This window comes from Aethalodelphis obliquidens, unplaced genomic scaffold, assembly GCF_003676395.1.
Source record: "Aethalodelphis obliquidens isolate GAN/ISIS:26980383/991018 unplaced genomic scaffold, ASM367639v1 scaffold1, whole genome shotgun sequence".
NCBI lineage: Eukaryota > Metazoa > Chordata > Mammalia > Artiodactyla > Delphinidae > Aethalodelphis > Aethalodelphis obliquidens.
Genome location: NW_020837945.1, coordinates 55,858,275 through 55,875,627, shown reverse-complemented (window position 1 = coordinate 55,875,627; position 17,353 = coordinate 55,858,275). Strand labels below are relative to the sequence as shown.

Below are 17,353 nucleotides of genomic sequence, written 5' to 3'. Positions count from 1 at the left end.
TCTCTATGAATTTGCTTATTCTAGGTACCACAAGTAAGAGGAGCCATGCAACCTTTATCCTTTTGTGTCTGACTTACTTCACTTAACATAACATCTTCAAGGTTTACCCATGTTGTAGCATAGGCCAGCGTTTCATTCCTTTCTAAGGCTGAATAATATTGTGTATGTATATGCCAACATTTTGTTTATCTATTCACAGATTAACCTTTGCAAAGTCCTTTGTCAGTGTTGTGGAGGACACGTCGTAAAAGGAAGAGAGCAGAGTGAGAGATACAAAGTCGGATGCTCTTCGAATAGTCCAGATGAGAGATTAGTAGGACCAGAATCAGGTAAGTGACAGCAGGAGTGGGAAGACAGGATTGATTTGGAGAGAACAGGAAACTCTCATTCATTTGGGCTGATTTCTGTGGATGAACCAGCATCAAAACTTTGGTTTTACCTGGGATGTGTTAATAGGCGACTTTTCAAATTTCTCTTCATTCTTTTTGAAGAAAATGTGTCAGTTACAGTGTTACATGTTTAATGTAGATTTGTTCTGTTAAAAAAAGGGAAACAAAGGTAGTGGCTAGGCAAGTAGACCCAATACCATCAATATCTAATAAATATTTCTAAAAAAACTATGTTTAGAATATAATTTACAGCCACATAAGAAATTACAGTAATTGCTTAAAATAGTGTTACTTGGAGTCATCCAAAAGTAAAACCAATATTCTGTACCATAATTATCCTGGTGCATTGTACAATAACTAAGAAAAAATGCTATTCATAAGTCTTAGAGGAGGCATGCTTTAAAATATAAGCCATAGGGGCTTCCCTGGTGGCGCAGTGGTTGGGAGTCTGCCTGCCGATGCAGGGGACACGGGTTCGTGCCCCGGTCCGGGAGGATCCCACATGCCGCGAAGCGGCTGGGCCCGTGAGCCATGGCCGCTGAGCCTGCGCGTCCGGAGCCTGTGCTCCGCAACAGGAGAGGCCACAGCAGTGAGAGGCCCGCGTACGGCAAAAAAAAAAAAAAAAAGCTATAGCTATTTTAAGCTCTAATAATTCTGTCTTTTGTAAACCTTCCATCTCTTTGCTCATGGAAAATGTTCCATCTCTTCTTCCCCCCACCTCCCAGAACAAATTTTCTACCTCAGCATTATGCACCCAACAGGCACACAATAAATATTAATTGGTGGTGATAACATCACCCATGAGAGAGACAGAAAGCAGTATTTATTATCTTACTTCACAAATGAGAAAATTGATACACGGAGATGAAATGACTCACTCGAGGTCACATAGTAAGTCAGTGGCAGGGCTGGAAATAAAATGGAAGTAATATAGAAGGGCATGCTATTATCCTCTCTGCTTGAGAAATTTCCCCTCCCTTTTTCATTCTGCCTGATCAACCTTGAAAGTTAGTGAGAGCAAGATGAGAGTTTTGTGTTTGTAAGCCTAGATAATACTGCTGGGGATTGAAACTGAACCCTGAGTTTTATTATTCTTTCGGTTTTTAAATATGTGTGTGTGTGTGTGTGTGTGTGTGTGTGTGTGTGTGTGTGTGTGTGTTTTAATGTAGGCAGTATCAGCCAGGTTAGTTTTAAACTTTACAATCATAAGCTGTAAAAAAAATCTTCCTCTCTTCCTTTCCAACTCCCTATATACCCTCCTTGCTTTCATGCTGTATCACAGTCAGTTGTAATAGGACCTGTCAAGCTTCGTACTATTATCTAAACATTTCTGGAATATCCTCTGCAGAAAAGTCTGTATGGCAGAAATAAGGCAGACACTTAAGAGTGTGGAGAGATTTGAGATCACAGCTCTCCCCATGCAAGCCCAGAAGGATCAGAGATCCAGAGTCACTTCTTACTCCTGCATCTTCATTTTATGCTCTGCAAAACAAGGCTGGATCATATGATCTCTTTCAGCTCTAATATTTTGAACTGGAATATATTCATAACAAATAGGTCCTTAACTGAAAATTTCTTTCTCTGTATGGTATTATATCATTGGAAGCATATAGAATATGCTAAGTGGGCACAGCCCCTACTACTGTCAAGGAATTTACATGCTGAGACTTATTTCTGTCCGAACTGAGACAGAAATAAGTGAAAGGGAAGTCAAAATAGACCTGGCCAATAATTAAAGCAAAACAAATAAAAATGTATTCTCATTAGGCACAAAGAGATGAGTGCCCATCACGGGCTGATAGGCAGTGTGGAAGTAAGGGAAGCTATATAATTAGAAGTGGAAAGACTTCCTATGTTGCCATTGCCCAGGGGAGTTTGAAAAAGAGTCTTTAAATTTGATAATGGGGAAATGACTGAATAGTCTATATACTATGCTCATGACCATGAAATGGTCTATATATTATACTCATAACTGTTCCTACTTATGGTAAGAACCTACACACTGAAAAGATCAGAAAGCCTGATGTGCAACTTAAGACGCAGAATGAAAGGGCAGAGTCTGACGGCAGATTCCTTTTTCTCCCATGCAGAGGGGTCTCATTTAGAGCTCCCTCTTGGTAAATCCAAGAGACATAACTTGGCATGTCCAGCTCATTCTTCCTTTTTCTTCTTGAGAGTGAGCTGCCCTTTCTCAGAACTTGCTGTTCTGGTTCTGCAACCTGAAATCGTAAATAAAATTCGCCCAATTCTGGGGTCCCGTCACCTGGCCCTGTACGTACTTGTACTATGCTACATTTTCCTAGTTAGCCTCTCAGTGATAAAGGAAATGGGTTGCTTTACATAATCAACTCTGGTTTATTTCTCAACTTGACTCAGGACTCAGAAGGGGAGTGTTGTGTGTCAGAAGGTGTCAGAGAATCCAACAGGTGTGTTGTCACAGAGCCTCACTAAGAAACAGGGAAAAAAAAAAATTAAAAAAAGAGCATAGACCAGGGCACTCAACTAGCAGGAGCTTGTCATCCCTGGATGGCTGCAGCTGTAAACTCCTTCCCTCATGTAACCTTCAATGTCTATGAAGGATTCGATGGGGACAAAAGACACTAGAAGTCTGGTAGATTCACAGGATAGGCTGTCATCTAGCTATTTCCCTTAGGTGCTGGGTGATATTGAAGTTTGTAGTGGAGCTGGAGATTAGCAGTACAGTCCTGCCACAAGCTCAAAAATACTTAGGAATGGGATTCTGCAAGTAAAGCACTTAGCACTCAGTATAAGCAAGTAAAGAATAATATTTTTTTATTTACTATTTTGTTGGACTGAGTCTCCGTACCTGTCCTTAACATGTTTATGTCTTTAAAAAAAGATGAAATAAGTGCCCAGGCAATTATGTGTGCTTATAAATTAAGTACTAAAATAAAGTATAAATGGTCACTAGTAATTAAGTACAAAAAAAGGATGGGGAGTAAAGGATATACAGATGTCTTGGAAATATGATAAAATTTTCAAAGATCTCTCTAATTGTAGGAGAAATTTTATAATTTTGTGAGAGATTAAAATACGCATGTTTAGGTTCATATTTTTTGGACTTGAATATTCTCTGTGTTGTAAAGAATTTTCTTTACAAATAACGAAATTGTTATTTTTTTCCTTCCCACTCTAAACTTTAGTCACTGACACAAAACTTTGTGGCAGAAGATTGAAGAGTTGTATTTTAGTATAATAGATTCTCTCACTTGGCTGAAATTCACATAAGGTTGAGAGAGAGAGAGGAGAAATTTGGATTGTGAGAGAAAAACTGTGAAGAAGAAAAAAAAGGATGAAGGAGAATAGAGAAATCAAGAAAAGAAATCAAAGGAAGGAGAGACGGAAGAAGGGAGGTTACAAAGGTTACAAACGGTGAAAAGCCATGGGGAAAGGGGCAGGGCAAATAGGGGAAGTACAGGCAGAAAACAATGAGGGTTGATGGAAGCAAACTGGAAAAAAAGAGGTGCTGAACTACAAGATCAGCTTACAAATCCCCATAATTTTATTAAACTGTCTGTTAAAACACTTCGAAACTGAACTTTTAACTCAGGAACTTTGGCTTTATTGACGTTACCATTGGCTTTGGCTTTATTGACGTTACCATTGCCACTGTGTCGAGTACTTTGAAAAGCAAACAGAAACTGGTATTACCCGAGTTTAACTTCAATCTGTTTTAACCCGCTCTCAGTGCACTAACATACACCCACATACGTGCTCACACACATGGCACTGGCACGTCTTTTATTTGTTCTGAATATTATTTGACACTGGCACGTCTTTTATTAGTTCTGAATTTTGTGGACAGAGACATCTGTGACTCACAAAAGGCAGCATTTTATATGATTCAATCAGTGGTGACCCCTTCTGTGTCACGGCCTATGTGTGTGTGGATGGGATTCCCAACTCTAGAGCCATGACCAATGGTGGCACGTGGGTAGGAAAACAGTTTTTCTACAACATCAAGAGTGCTCAATGAACCTAGTCACGGGCAGTGGCATTTTTTCTCCCACCGAGTTATTTTCCAGTTTACTCTCACTACCCACCTCTTTGACAGCATCAATCAATCTTAAGCCAAAGTGAGTAGGTAAATTAAGAACAAAATCATTTTTTTATATATATAGCTCCCATCTGGTTAGGTAATACCTTTCAAAATTGAGTTCTTTTTTTTTTTTTAATTTGGTTGCGTCAGGTCTTAGTTGTGGTGGGTGGGCTCCTTAGCTGTGGCATGCAAACTCTTAGTCGCGGCATGCATGTGGCATCGTTTCCCGATCAGGGATCGAACCTGGCTCCCCTGCCTTGGGAGCATGGAGTCCTATCCACTGCTCCACCAGGGAAGTCCCAAGAACAAAATCTTATATAATAAACTAAAACTATATCAGGGACTACAGGCTCTCCGAGGAAGTGGAGGGCTGCAGTGATGACTGAGAAGGTCCATTCCTTCTATGCAGAGAGGAAGGCAAAGGGAAGGATCAGAGGTGCTGACAGTGTTGTGGGGAAGAAAATGTGAGCTTAAAAGCTCTTGTCAAAAACAAACAAACAAACAAAAACAAACAAAATAACCTTTCAAGACAAAGAGGACTTGGTTACTAACTCTGGTTTGAAAAACAAGAGCTGGAACTATGCTAGAGAAACAGGCCAAAGGCAATTTATTTCTTCCTCTGTCTAAAACCAGAAGGCATACTTGTACTTTATGGACAGATCTGACCATAAACCAACAATATGGGCATGAACCCTCAAATTGTTTCATGGATGGGTCAACCCCAAGGACTGCTTTACTTAGTCAGTGAAGCACTTTCCAAATATGTGCATTGTCCATATTTCCTCTTTATGAGAAATAAGGCTGTTTCATTTTTAAAAGTGCCCTGTTACAATACTACAAAACTATGGTAATCAAAACAGTATGGTATTGGCATAAAAACAGACATATGAGAATAGAGAGCCCAGAAATAAACCCACACACCTTCAATCAATTAATCTTTGACAAAGGAGGCAGGAATATACAGCAGAAAAAAGACAGTTTCTTCAGCAAGGGGTGTTGGGAAAGCTGGATAGCCACATGTAAATCAACAAAGTTAGTACATTCCCTCATACCATATACAAAAAATAATCTCAAAATGGTTTAAATACTTAAATATAAGACATGACACCATAAAACTCCTAGAAGAGAACATAGGCAAGACATTCTCTGACATAAATTGTAACAGTGTTTTCTTGGTCAGTCTCCCAAGGCAAAAGAAATAAAAGCAAAAATAAACAAATGAGGCCTAATTAAACTTAAAAGCTTTTGCATAGCAAAGGAAACCATAAACAAAATGAAAAGTCAACCTACAGATTGGGAGAAAATATTTGCAAACAATGCAACCAACAAGGGCTTAATTTCCAAAATATACAAACAACTCATACAACTCAATATCAACCAAACAAACAACCACATCAAAAAATGGACAGAAGACATAAATAGATATTTCTCCAAAGAAGACATAGAGATGGCTGACAGGCACGTGAAAAGATGCTCAACATTGCTAATTATTACAGAAATGCACATCAAAGCTACAATGAGGTATCACCTCACACCAAGTTAGAATAGCCATCATCAAAATGTCTACAAATAACAAATGCTGCAGAGAGTGTGGAGAAAAGGGAACCCTTCTACACTGTTGTTGGGAATGTAAATTGGTGCAGCCACTATGGAGAACAGTATGGAGATTCCTTAAAAAACTAAAAATAGAATTACTATATGATCCAGCAATCCCACTCCTGGGCATATATCCAGAAAAGATGAAAACTGTAATTTGAAATGATACATGCACCCCAATGTTCATACAATAGCCAAGACATGGAAGAAACCTAAGTTTCCATCAATGAATGGATAAAGAAGATGTGGTACATACATACAATGGAATATTACTCAGCCATAAAAAAGAATGAAATGCCATCTGCAGCAGCATGGATGGACCTAGAGATTATCATACTAAGTGAAGTAAGTCAGACAATGACAAATATCATATGATATCATTTATTTGTGGAATCTAAAAAATGATACATGTGAACTTATTTACAAAACAGAAATAGATTCACAGACATATAAAACAATCTTATGGTTACCAAAGGGGGAAAGGGAGAGAGAGAAATTAAGAGTTTTGGAGTAACAGATACACAGTATTGCATATAATGTAGGTAACCAACAAGGACTTACTGTATAACACAGGGAACTATATTCAATATCTTGTAATAAACTATAATGGAAAAAAATCTGAATTTGAATCACTTTACTATACACCTGAAACTAACACAACATTGTAAATCAACTATACTTCAAAAAAATTAAAAATTAAAATAAAAGTGCCCTGTTGAGGTGGAACAAGTTGAGTTTGGGGCTTTTCTTTAAATCAGTACAACTAGGAACTGTTCTTGATTATGTCCTGGTTTGGCTCTATTTTCTCAGATAAAATCACCCAGCTCCCTAACTTCTGACCTTTTCTTGTGGAACCAATGGCTACCATATTGGCTATATTACGTTTTGGGGAGGAGATCTTGTGTGCTCTGCTGCCTATCTGATGCCTGCATATCCCATATCTGGTACTGCAGTGACAGAGGGGACAGTTTGTGTGGCAGAAAGAAGAGTTTTGTTCACAGAAGACCTGGATGTAGAATTTAGATGTAAATCTGGCATTGATCATTTTTGTAAAAAAATTTTATTTATTTATTTATTTATTTTTGGCTGCATTGGGTCTTCATTGCTGCACGCAGGCTTTCTCTAGTTGCAGCGAGCCAGGATACTCTTCATTGTGGTGCACAGGCTTCTCATTGTGGTGGCTTCTCTTGTTGTGGAGCACAGGCTCTAGGCTCAGGAGCTTCAGTAGTTGTGGCATGCGGGCTCAGTCGTTGTGGCTCCCGGGCTCTAGAGCACAGGCTCAGTAGTTGTGGCGCTCAGGCTTAGTTGCTCTGTGGCATGTGGCATCTTCCTGGACCAGGGCTCGAACCTGTGTCCCCTGCATTGGCAGGCGGATTCTTAACCACTGCTCCACCAGGGAAGTCCCTGGCATCGACCATTGACCGACTGTGTAGCTTGGTCATTTAACTTCTCTAAGCCTCAGTTTCCTCTTTGTATGAGACTCATAACACCTATTTTCAGAGTGATTATGAGAGTTGAAGTAACATATGGAAAGGCCCTGACACATAATAAAGATTTAAAATAGTAATATTACTATTTGATGTCTTATTATAGGAGAAGGCAATTCTGGACCTAAATACTAAAGAGAGGATTTTTGTTTTGTTTTGTTTTTTAATCAAATCATGACACTTAGACTTCTAATTGTCTGACCAGGGAATCAGCCCCAATGTGTATAAGTTACTATTTTGAGAAAATCAGTAAAATAATATGGGGACTCTGCTCATAAATTTAATTAGTTGAGTAGGCTCTTCATCATTTTGGGCTTCAGCATTACCACTAGGGAAATGGATAATGAGATCTTTTCCCTACTTACTTCAAATTAAGTTCTAGACAAAAGTAATTTACTAGACAACTAATCTTTAACAGAGAAAAATTTTTTAAATAATAAAAATGAACTTTTAAAAATTGTTGTTTTGTTATGACAAGCAGAAGGGCTCCAGGGAAGTGCAGATGAATAGGCTACATTCTTAAATGAAAAAGGAGGGGGGGAGTGGGTGGGGAAAGAAAAAAGTTGGTTCAAGCTATTATTTCCTACTTTAGAGCTATGTGATTTAGAAAATGTCAGTTAAACTAGTTTTTAGTGTAACAAGTGAATCAGGTTCTAAAGACTGCAGTCCCCTCCTCTTGTAAGCAGTAAAGGATTCTTTCCTGAGATCTGAAGGGTTAATCCAGCAGTGTAAACATCCCTCTATCCTTGGATTCTGATCCTCAACTTGTTCTTTCATGAACTTCAACTACCTAATTTTACTTATTTATTTATCAATCAAGTAAAGTTAGTCAAACCAGTCGTCTTTATAGGTAGACATATTTTCATCTCATCTGGAGTTAAAGTTAATTCCAACTTGTTTTTAAAGAAAGTCAATGAAAGTCTGTTTACAGAACCATTTTCCTTTTGGCTGGTATTTTTTTTTTTTTTTTTTTTTTTGCGGTACGTGGGCCTCTCACTGTTGTGGCCTCTCCCATTGCGGAGCACAGGCTCCAGACGCGCAGGCTCAGTGGCCATGGCTCACGGGCTTAGCCGCTCCGCAGCATGTGGGATCTTCCCGGACCGGGACACGAACCCGTGTCCCCTGCGTCGGCAGGCGGACTCTCAACCACTGTGCCACCAGGGAAGCCCCAGGCCGGTATTTTTGACTCTGCAGTGTTCACAGGTGAATGTGGACCAACTATAGTGCTTTTACCCTTGCGATCATCCACTATCACCCACTCTAAAGTCAGCTGCATGGACGAGTAGTTAAGGCAAAGCATTGTACTGATGGATTATAACCAGCCCCTGACTTCAGTTTACAGTTGCTCCTGAGATACGCTCTTAAACTGAGCCAGACTCACTTACCTCAGCTGGATGTGTGGGCTGTAACTGGGTGTGACTGTATTTGCCTTGATGATAACTGCTTAATAATAACTTGGCTAAAATTTGCTAAATCATTTGTTTAAACATGTCCTAAATGCAAAGTGCAATACAGATGATTAAAGCTCTTTGTTAAAATTATTCATATGCTTAGGAATACAGGGCTAATCATATACACACATATATATGTGTACACACATTTCTAGATTCATACTCTAAATATATATCTATATCTATCTGTGTGTGTATCTCAAGCGAAATACATATTTCTTTTGCTTGGGTCTCAAGCTTCTCATAAAATTAGAAATTTATTATGATTTAAGCACCTTCATCAGAAGTATTTATAAATTATAAAGATTTAAGCATGAAAATAATTTACATCTTTATAAGTATTTGCAGTTTTGGATACAAAGTGACCTCTCAGTTCAATTCAGATATAAGCCACTGAGTTACTGGGTCACTTTGGCAGCAAATCATCTGGCCTTTGGTGCCTTCAGCACTTCTCTGAGCTACAGCTTGCCTAAAAGGTTAATGAATTCACACTCTCAAAGTCCCTTGAGGTTTCCACATAATTGTATCATGTAAGTATTACAGTTTATAAAAGACATTGAAAATTTTTCTTTGTTCAAAGAGCACTTCTTTGGAGGTAGCAGTTAAATAGACTTCTTAGCAACAATAGCGGGTTAATACATAATTAGGAATAGAATGATTGCGCATACAATTAACACTAACGTTCAAATCCACAGCATGACATAGTAGTTTGGTTTCCCCAATGCTTTAGAATTGGTCTATGAACAAAACATGTTTGTTCATTTCTTTAAAAAGTCAAAAGGGGTTATCAATCAACCTAACAGTTATAAAAGATATGGTAAAAAAAAAAAAAGAAATAGGCTCTTACCTATAAGCAGTGTTGAACACAGGGCCACTTGAAGCATTTTATAGGCCATGATCCTGTTTTGGAAAGAAAAGATTTATTTATTTTAATTTAGACTGAGCAAAGCTTTAGGGCATATGAGGTACTTTCCAGGAATATGAAGCATTTGCTGCATACCTGGAGGCCCTATGAGCTGAGACAATTCAGAGAGGCTGCTGCATGCATGAGATGGCCTTTTTATATAACTCCTACCTTTTTACCCTTTGGACTTTTTGAACTGACTTTTTACAGGCTGTTCTTATATGGGCTGTGTGTTTATTCACTAATTTTACCAGACTAATGTAATGTTAAAAAACATACCACAACAAAACAAAAAAGGTGAAAAAACTGGATCACTTACACATCGCTGTGGGGATAGAAAATGGTACAGTCACTTTGGAAAACAGTTTGGCAGTTTCTTACAAATCTGAGCATACAACTAACCATACAACCCAGCAACTGCACCACTAGGGATTTATCTCAGTGAAATAAAAACTTGTGGGGCTTCCCTGGTGGCGCAGTGGTTGGGAGCCCGCCTGCCGATGCAGGGGACACGGGTTCGTGCCCCGGTCCGGGAAGATCCCACATGCCGCGGAGCGGCTGGGCCCGTGAGCCATGGCCGCTGAGCCTGCGTGTCTGGAGCCTGTGCTCTGCAACGGGAGAGGCCACAACAGTGAGAGGCCTGCGTACCGCAAAAAAAAAAAAAAAAAAATTGTGTTCTTACGGAAACCTGTATAAGAACGTTCACAGCAGCTTTATTAGTAATAGGCAAAAACTGGAAACAACCCAGATGTCCTTAACAGATCTACACCATGGATTACTACTCAGCAATAATAATATAATAAAAACTATCGATAGACACAACAACTTGGATGAATCTCTAGGGAATTATGATGAGTAAAAATAGCCAATCTCAACTGGTTACTTCCTGTATGATTCCATTTATATAACCTTCTTGACATGACAAAATTATAGATGAAGAACGTTTTAGTATTTATTAGGGATTAGGGATGGAGGCGGTTGGGTGTGGTTATAAAAGGGCAATACAAGGGACTCTTGTGGTAGTGGAACTCTTCTGTATCTTGACTGGTGGTGGATTTGTGAACATAAACATGATACAATTGTATCATCTTCTTAGATTCCACATATAAGTGATACAAATTAACTGATTTACAAAACAGAAACAGACTCACAGACTTCGAAAACAAATTTTTTTAAAGATTTTTTTTTGATGTGGACCATTTTTAAAGTCTTTATTGAATTTGTTACAATATTGCTTCTGTTTTATGTTTTGGCATGTGGGATCTTAGCTCCCTGACCAGGGATCAAACCTGTACCCCCTGCATTGGAAGGTGAAGTCTTAACCACTGGACCGCCAGGGAAGTCCCCCAGAACAAATTTATGGTTACCAAAGGGAAAGGTGGGGAGGAGGGATAAATTAGGAGTTTGGGATTAACATATACCCACCACTATATATAAAATAGATAATCAACAAGGACCTACTGTATAGCACAGGGAACTATACTCAATATTCTGTAATAACCTATATGGGAAAAGAATTTGAAAAAGAATGGATATATGTATATGTATAACTGAATCACTTTGCCCTACACTTGAAACTAACACACGCACACACAAAACATGATAAAATTGCATAGAACTAAATACACCTCTCTCCATCTCTCTTACATACACACACACACACACACACACACACACACACACACACAAATGACTACATATATGACTGAGGAAATCTGAATAGGATTAGTAGATATATCAATGTCAACATCCTGGTTGTGATACTGCACTGCATTATCGTTTTGTAAAACATTACCACTGGGGGAAGCTCAGTGAAGGTCACATGGGATTTCTCTGTATTATTTCTTACAAGTGCAAATGCTTCTATAGATCTAAAAATAAAAAGTTTAATTAAAAACAAAGGAATGTTTAACTGAGTGGTAAAATTTGCTTTTTTCCAACAAAAGTGTATAATGAATACAATCAGAACACTCTTTTTATTTTTATTTTTCAAAGAATTCCCTTTTTCAGTGGCATGATTAACAGTTAAATGAATAATTTCATTATCATACAGTTTATTTGTAACAGAAACTATGCATCTTTTAGCCAGTCTCATCAAGTTTATGCAATATGTAACAAGTAAGGTGTAGGGATAGAAAAGTGGTAGGAGATGACTTTCTGGATGTTTACCTTTGAATCATAGAGTGTTTAGAAACCTGGATCTACCTAGCTGAGAGCTGTGCTTCCAATTACTGATGGAGGGCTTGGGAAGACAGGTATCTGGAAATAAGCACAGCAGAGTCTTGGCAGCCTATCCCATGTGTCCATCTAGAAAAGATTTTGTTGGTGCAACAGCTACTGCCACATTTCTGTAAGCCTCCTTGTTTATTACTTGATGGAGTGGTATAAATAGGCACCTGTGTGATAGACTAGAAGAACCTCAAGAAAACCAAAGGGAAAGTACTTTCTTGTTATTTAAAGTTTATAGAACCAAAGGAGAAATTCATCTTTCCCTCTTCTTCTCTTCTTTCCATCATTCTTCAACTTTTGACACCTAAAATGAGCCTTGTCTGGAGGAGGGATGGGAGCAGGGCTGCATCCTATCTCTTTTACTTCTTTCACAAAATGGGTCATTAGTTATTTTGGCTGAAGTGTATAATGCAAGTGTAAAGTAATAATAATTCTTCCATAAATTATATATACAGTCTCATTGAATCCTAGTGACAATTTTATGGTGAAGGTATCATCATTTTATAGATGGGTAAACTGAGGCTCAGAGAGATTTAATAACTTGTTGAAGGAGTGTCCAGAAATTACAGGGTGAAACTTTGAAGCAGAAGTAGAGTGCTGCTTGTGCTTAGAGGCAAAAGCCAGTGAAATGAAACAAATTAAGGTGAATGTGACCCCAATTTGGCCCACAGGTGAAGGTGGCCTCAGCAACTCAGGTTCGCAAGGGAAGTAAAGGTATTTGATCCTTCATGGGCCAGAAAATCTTGTCCTTCCTGGTGAATGAAGCCATCTCTGATCCCCCCCAAATCAGATTTGGCTGCTCTTTCTTACATTTGCGTCTCCTTAGTACATAGGCCATCACTCCCTGTATTATGGTTATGTATGTACATTTCAATGTTCCTGAGTAGATTACACGCTTCTTGAAGGCTGGTGCTGCATCTTACTCCTATTTGTATGCCTTCAGCACCTAGCACAGGACCTTTCATACAATAGCTTCATATAATAGACCTCAATAAACATGATTGAACTTTGAACTTAATTGAATCAACTGATTCAAATTAAATTGAACTGCATTACACTGAGTCAGCATTTTCCTGCACTAGTCTATCAATATACAGCCTTATCCTACTGGCAGCAAAACAAAACAAAACAAAAAACAGAACTAAAATGTAGCTGTTTTGTTTTTATGTTAAGCTTTGGTTTTTGAAGCGTTCCCTACAACTTGTCTCTTCTTATGATCTATGAAAGAAAAAAGCTAGATCCATAAAAATTGGTAATCTTAATTATAAAGACATAGAAATGCTCTTGGAAATGAAACTGGAATATCTATATTTGAAAAACAGAAATATCAAGTGGCATGAATTAATGAAACTCACCAATGGAGTCTGTTTACAACTTTGATGCTTTATATTTAGAAATTATTACTTTAATATGGTCTGATAGACCTTGGTAATATCCCATGGCCTCTTCCATATCAGTGAAATATAAATGTTAGAAGAAAAATGTGTGAAATCAGATCTAATACTATAAAAAAATTTTTTGTAACAAGAAAATAAAGAAAATTTTATTCTACCAAGGAGCAAACTCAGTTTAGTTTCTGCTCTGAGTCATGCTACAAATGCAATCAGACCCAACAAACTGCAAAGCTTTGTAGAATGCAATGCTCATGTATAAAATTCTGATAAGAAGTGATGGGGAGCATGGTACAGCCTAGCATGATTCAATGACATCATCAGCATCATGAAAAGGTGGAAGGTTAGTCAACGTGTTGAAGGAGAGGGTACTATCCCTTATAAACATTGTACTGAGCTTTCAGCAGCATTCAACCTATTGAAAATAAGCTGGTGATAGCACTCAGTTTTGTGAAGTTATTTGAGATTCTCAAAGAGTTACTACCTGAGAACAAAATTTTACCATAGCACCTGGTAAAGGGGTCAGTTTTAAACTGATTTGACTGCAAATGGGTTTGATATAGTTTGTATTCTAAGATAGAGTATTAACATGTCATTATTATCATGTCATGTCATTATTATCAGGTCAAACCTCTTAGAGGTATCATTTCCCTCCTAGGACTGAGGGAATAGCCCATTACACTCATGGTTTTGTTTTACATTTAGGCAGAGAATGACACAGCAACTATATCCCAAGATTGAATGAGAGTTTCTGTAGTCTGTCCTACGGGCAGAAAGTAGCTGTTGAGTGAGGCACAAGAAGTCAGATTCAGGCTCAGTTGGTAGAACGCAGAAACTATTTTTGAATTACTATGTAGAATATTGTTGTGCCTTGGAAGCTGGAGCTTTTGTTTTTGTTTTTTTTCTCCATTTGTGAGGAAAACAAAGCCCTGTTGTAGGCGAATAGAAGGTATAGTCTTTCTTTAACCTTTCCCTCCACTTAAGTACACTATATTCCCTCTTGCCAACATAACTATTGACTTTTCAATGCTGTTGTCAGCACATGGGGGCAGGTACCCCCTCCCTTCATATATTAATAGCAGGAGCTGGATTCATTTGGTGATATTAGCTAAAATGTTGGAGAAAAGTATTCTGCTTTTGTATTCATTTTCAGTGTGACTTCTACAGATTTTAAAACTTGCTACAGCTTAAGATGCGTTCGGTTTAATGTGGTTTGGTGAAGTTTAAGGACTTGCCTAATAGACTTCTCTTTTACTAGATGTAGGTGGTTCAGGGTCTTTGAAAGATTGGGCTGATCCTTCCTGGTTTGGGGAGGAGGGGAGAGCTCCCCACTGTCCAGGCTCATTGTCATCTTGAGATCTAGGCTACCCCTATTGTGCGGGGTTCCTCCGCCTCCCTCTTTCCCATTTATTTGTTAATCTGGACACCCACTATAGAGCAGTATGAAGACAGACAATGGGGAATTTACAGATTTATCCTTCAGGTGTTCCTTCACTCACCTATTTACTGGGCACTTCCTATGATCTAGGCACTTTTCAGAATCCATCTATTTTGAACACATTCCATATACATTGTTCCAAGTACTAGAGTTACAAAGATATGTCAAACATTGTTTCTTGTGTGGGAGAAGATCATTTCAGGGAAAGTCTCCCAGTGAGGCCAACTGGATTTTTTCGTGAGGACAAATACAGTTGAGGGAGGAAGAAAATTCCAGGAAAGGAAAGAGGATGGGTATAGATCAAGGTGCTCAAATGGACACAATACATTAGTCAGCTGTCATTTGAGGCTATCACAATAACATCTGGGAATATTGTACCTAAGCAATCCTCTATGTTATTGATGTTCAATAATTTCAGTGATTTCTACTGGTTGTCACCATAAACAAATTGGAGTAATTTAAAGACGTGTCATCAATACAAATGTATACAGTCTAGCAGTTTAAGTAAAAATACCAATCTGTTTTATGATATGGTGTCAGAATCACACAACTTCTTGATTAAGCTTTGAGATAATGCATGCCAAGGCATTTTCCTCATTATACACTGAATAATTGATAGTTGATGTTATGTGACATTTATTGAGCGTCAGCAATGTGCTAGCTAGTTTACGGAGCACAGAACTATCAAGGGACCTTGCCCAATTGGCTCACTATCAAAACACAGTCTGTCATTTGCTACGTCTTCCATGCTCCACTAAACTAAAAGCAAAGAAAGCATTTCTTGAGAATCACTGCAGTAGTGAATGGGGCTAGATTTTTCTCTGCAGGTGGCTCTGTGAGCATTAGTATTAGTTTCATAGGGAAGCAATCTGTTCCCATGGTTCTGGTAATCTCAGAAGATAAACTTGATAATCTAGTGTAGATCTGAAGTAAAGGCTGTTCTATCATTTTATGATGCTTTTTTTTCTCTGCTGCAACCTGTAATTGAGCCCTTACCAGTGTGACTTACTCAGGATCAAAATGTAAGGGCATGTGTTTCGGTCTAGTGTATTGAAACAACAGCTGGATTTTCCAGGGAAAGGAATAGCTTTAAAGGATTTAAAGTATTGCTTGAAATGCCTTGTTCCTTGAGGAAAAGATGGGGGAGTTAAGATATAGGAGGTTATGGATGAGGGCATTTGAAAATGAAACGCCATGGGTGGGGAGGCAGATTGGGGAGCATAAACAGAAAATCTTGAGTCCTGGGTTGGAAGGGGCAAGAGGTTAAAAGGAGAACATTTGTTGGCACAGTGGCTGCATACGAATGGTAGAAATTGCTTCCCATTAATTGTTGTTGGGTGGCGGGTATTAGTTTGTAATATGCTAGAGCATATTACAGCTAGGGCATGTAATATGGCAGCTAGAGCTGCCATAGCAAATACCACAGAATGGGTGGCATAAGCAAAGGAAATTTATTTCTCACTGTTCTGGAGGCTGTAAATCCAAGATCAAGGTGTCGACAGACTTGCTTTCCTCTGAGACCCTTCGTTTCAGCTTTTCTTTAGCCTCCCTCTTGCTGCCTCTTCACATGGCTTTCCCTCTGTGCACGCACACATCCCTGGTGTCCTTGTCCTAGTCTCCTCTTCTTACAAGGACAGCAATCAGACTGAATTAGAGCACACCCTAACATTCTCACTTTAACTTAATTACCTCTTCAAAGGCCCTATCTCCAAATACAGTCACATTCTTAGATACTGGGGGCTAGGTATTCAACATATGAATACATAAAGTTTGGGGGGGATATAGTTCACTCCATAACAAGTTAGCAAAGAGAAAAACCTTCAAACTTGGGTAGTTTTGCTTTTCCCAACTCTTGTTTGTCCATAAGGAATAGGAGTATTTGGAAAGTTAACCAAAAATAGTGGATGGAGGAAGAGTCCCCCTGAGACTCTGTCAGCTGATGATGTTTTCCATGGTGAAATTGTTTTTCTGTCTTCAGTAAAAGAGAGGTTTGAGCAAGAGAAGAAATGCTCTCTCACAAGCCTCTCTTTCTGTCTTTGCTGATTCAGATTCCATCCTAGGAATTTAAAAATTGTTGAATTATTTATATCTCTGGGTCAACATGTTGAGGCTAATGTAAAATTTTAGTTCCTGTTCCCATGGAGGTTGACCACCAGGTTGATGGATACATTTCTTTTCCATGGAAGCAAACTGTATTGGGACAGGTATAAATGGGCAAGAGTGAATTAGGGAGCTTGGAAAGAGGCCTTTGTACCATGGCAGCACTGGTTTCATTTTTAACAGGCTATTCAGATAGAATTCATAAATTTCTCATGAGCCCTAAAACCAGATTATATGGTTTATTCCTGGTCATATAATAGGCATTAAATGCATTATTATAGTCATTTTTTGTTATCCACTGTAATATA

The 17,353-nt window shown here is 38.5% G+C and overlaps 1 protein-coding gene across 1 annotated transcript in view; it reads left to right on the top strand.

Moving 5' to 3' along the window:
• MORC1 (MORC family CW-type zinc finger 1) overlaps positions 1–17,353 on the top strand; it is a 350,777-nt gene that overhangs the window by 145,959 nt on the left and 187,465 nt on the right. The window contains exon 5 of the mRNA XM_027104268.1: positions 200–329. The gene's annotated coding sequence lies outside the window, so the exon portion shown is untranslated. The remainder of the gene's footprint in view (positions 1–199; positions 330–17,353) is intronic.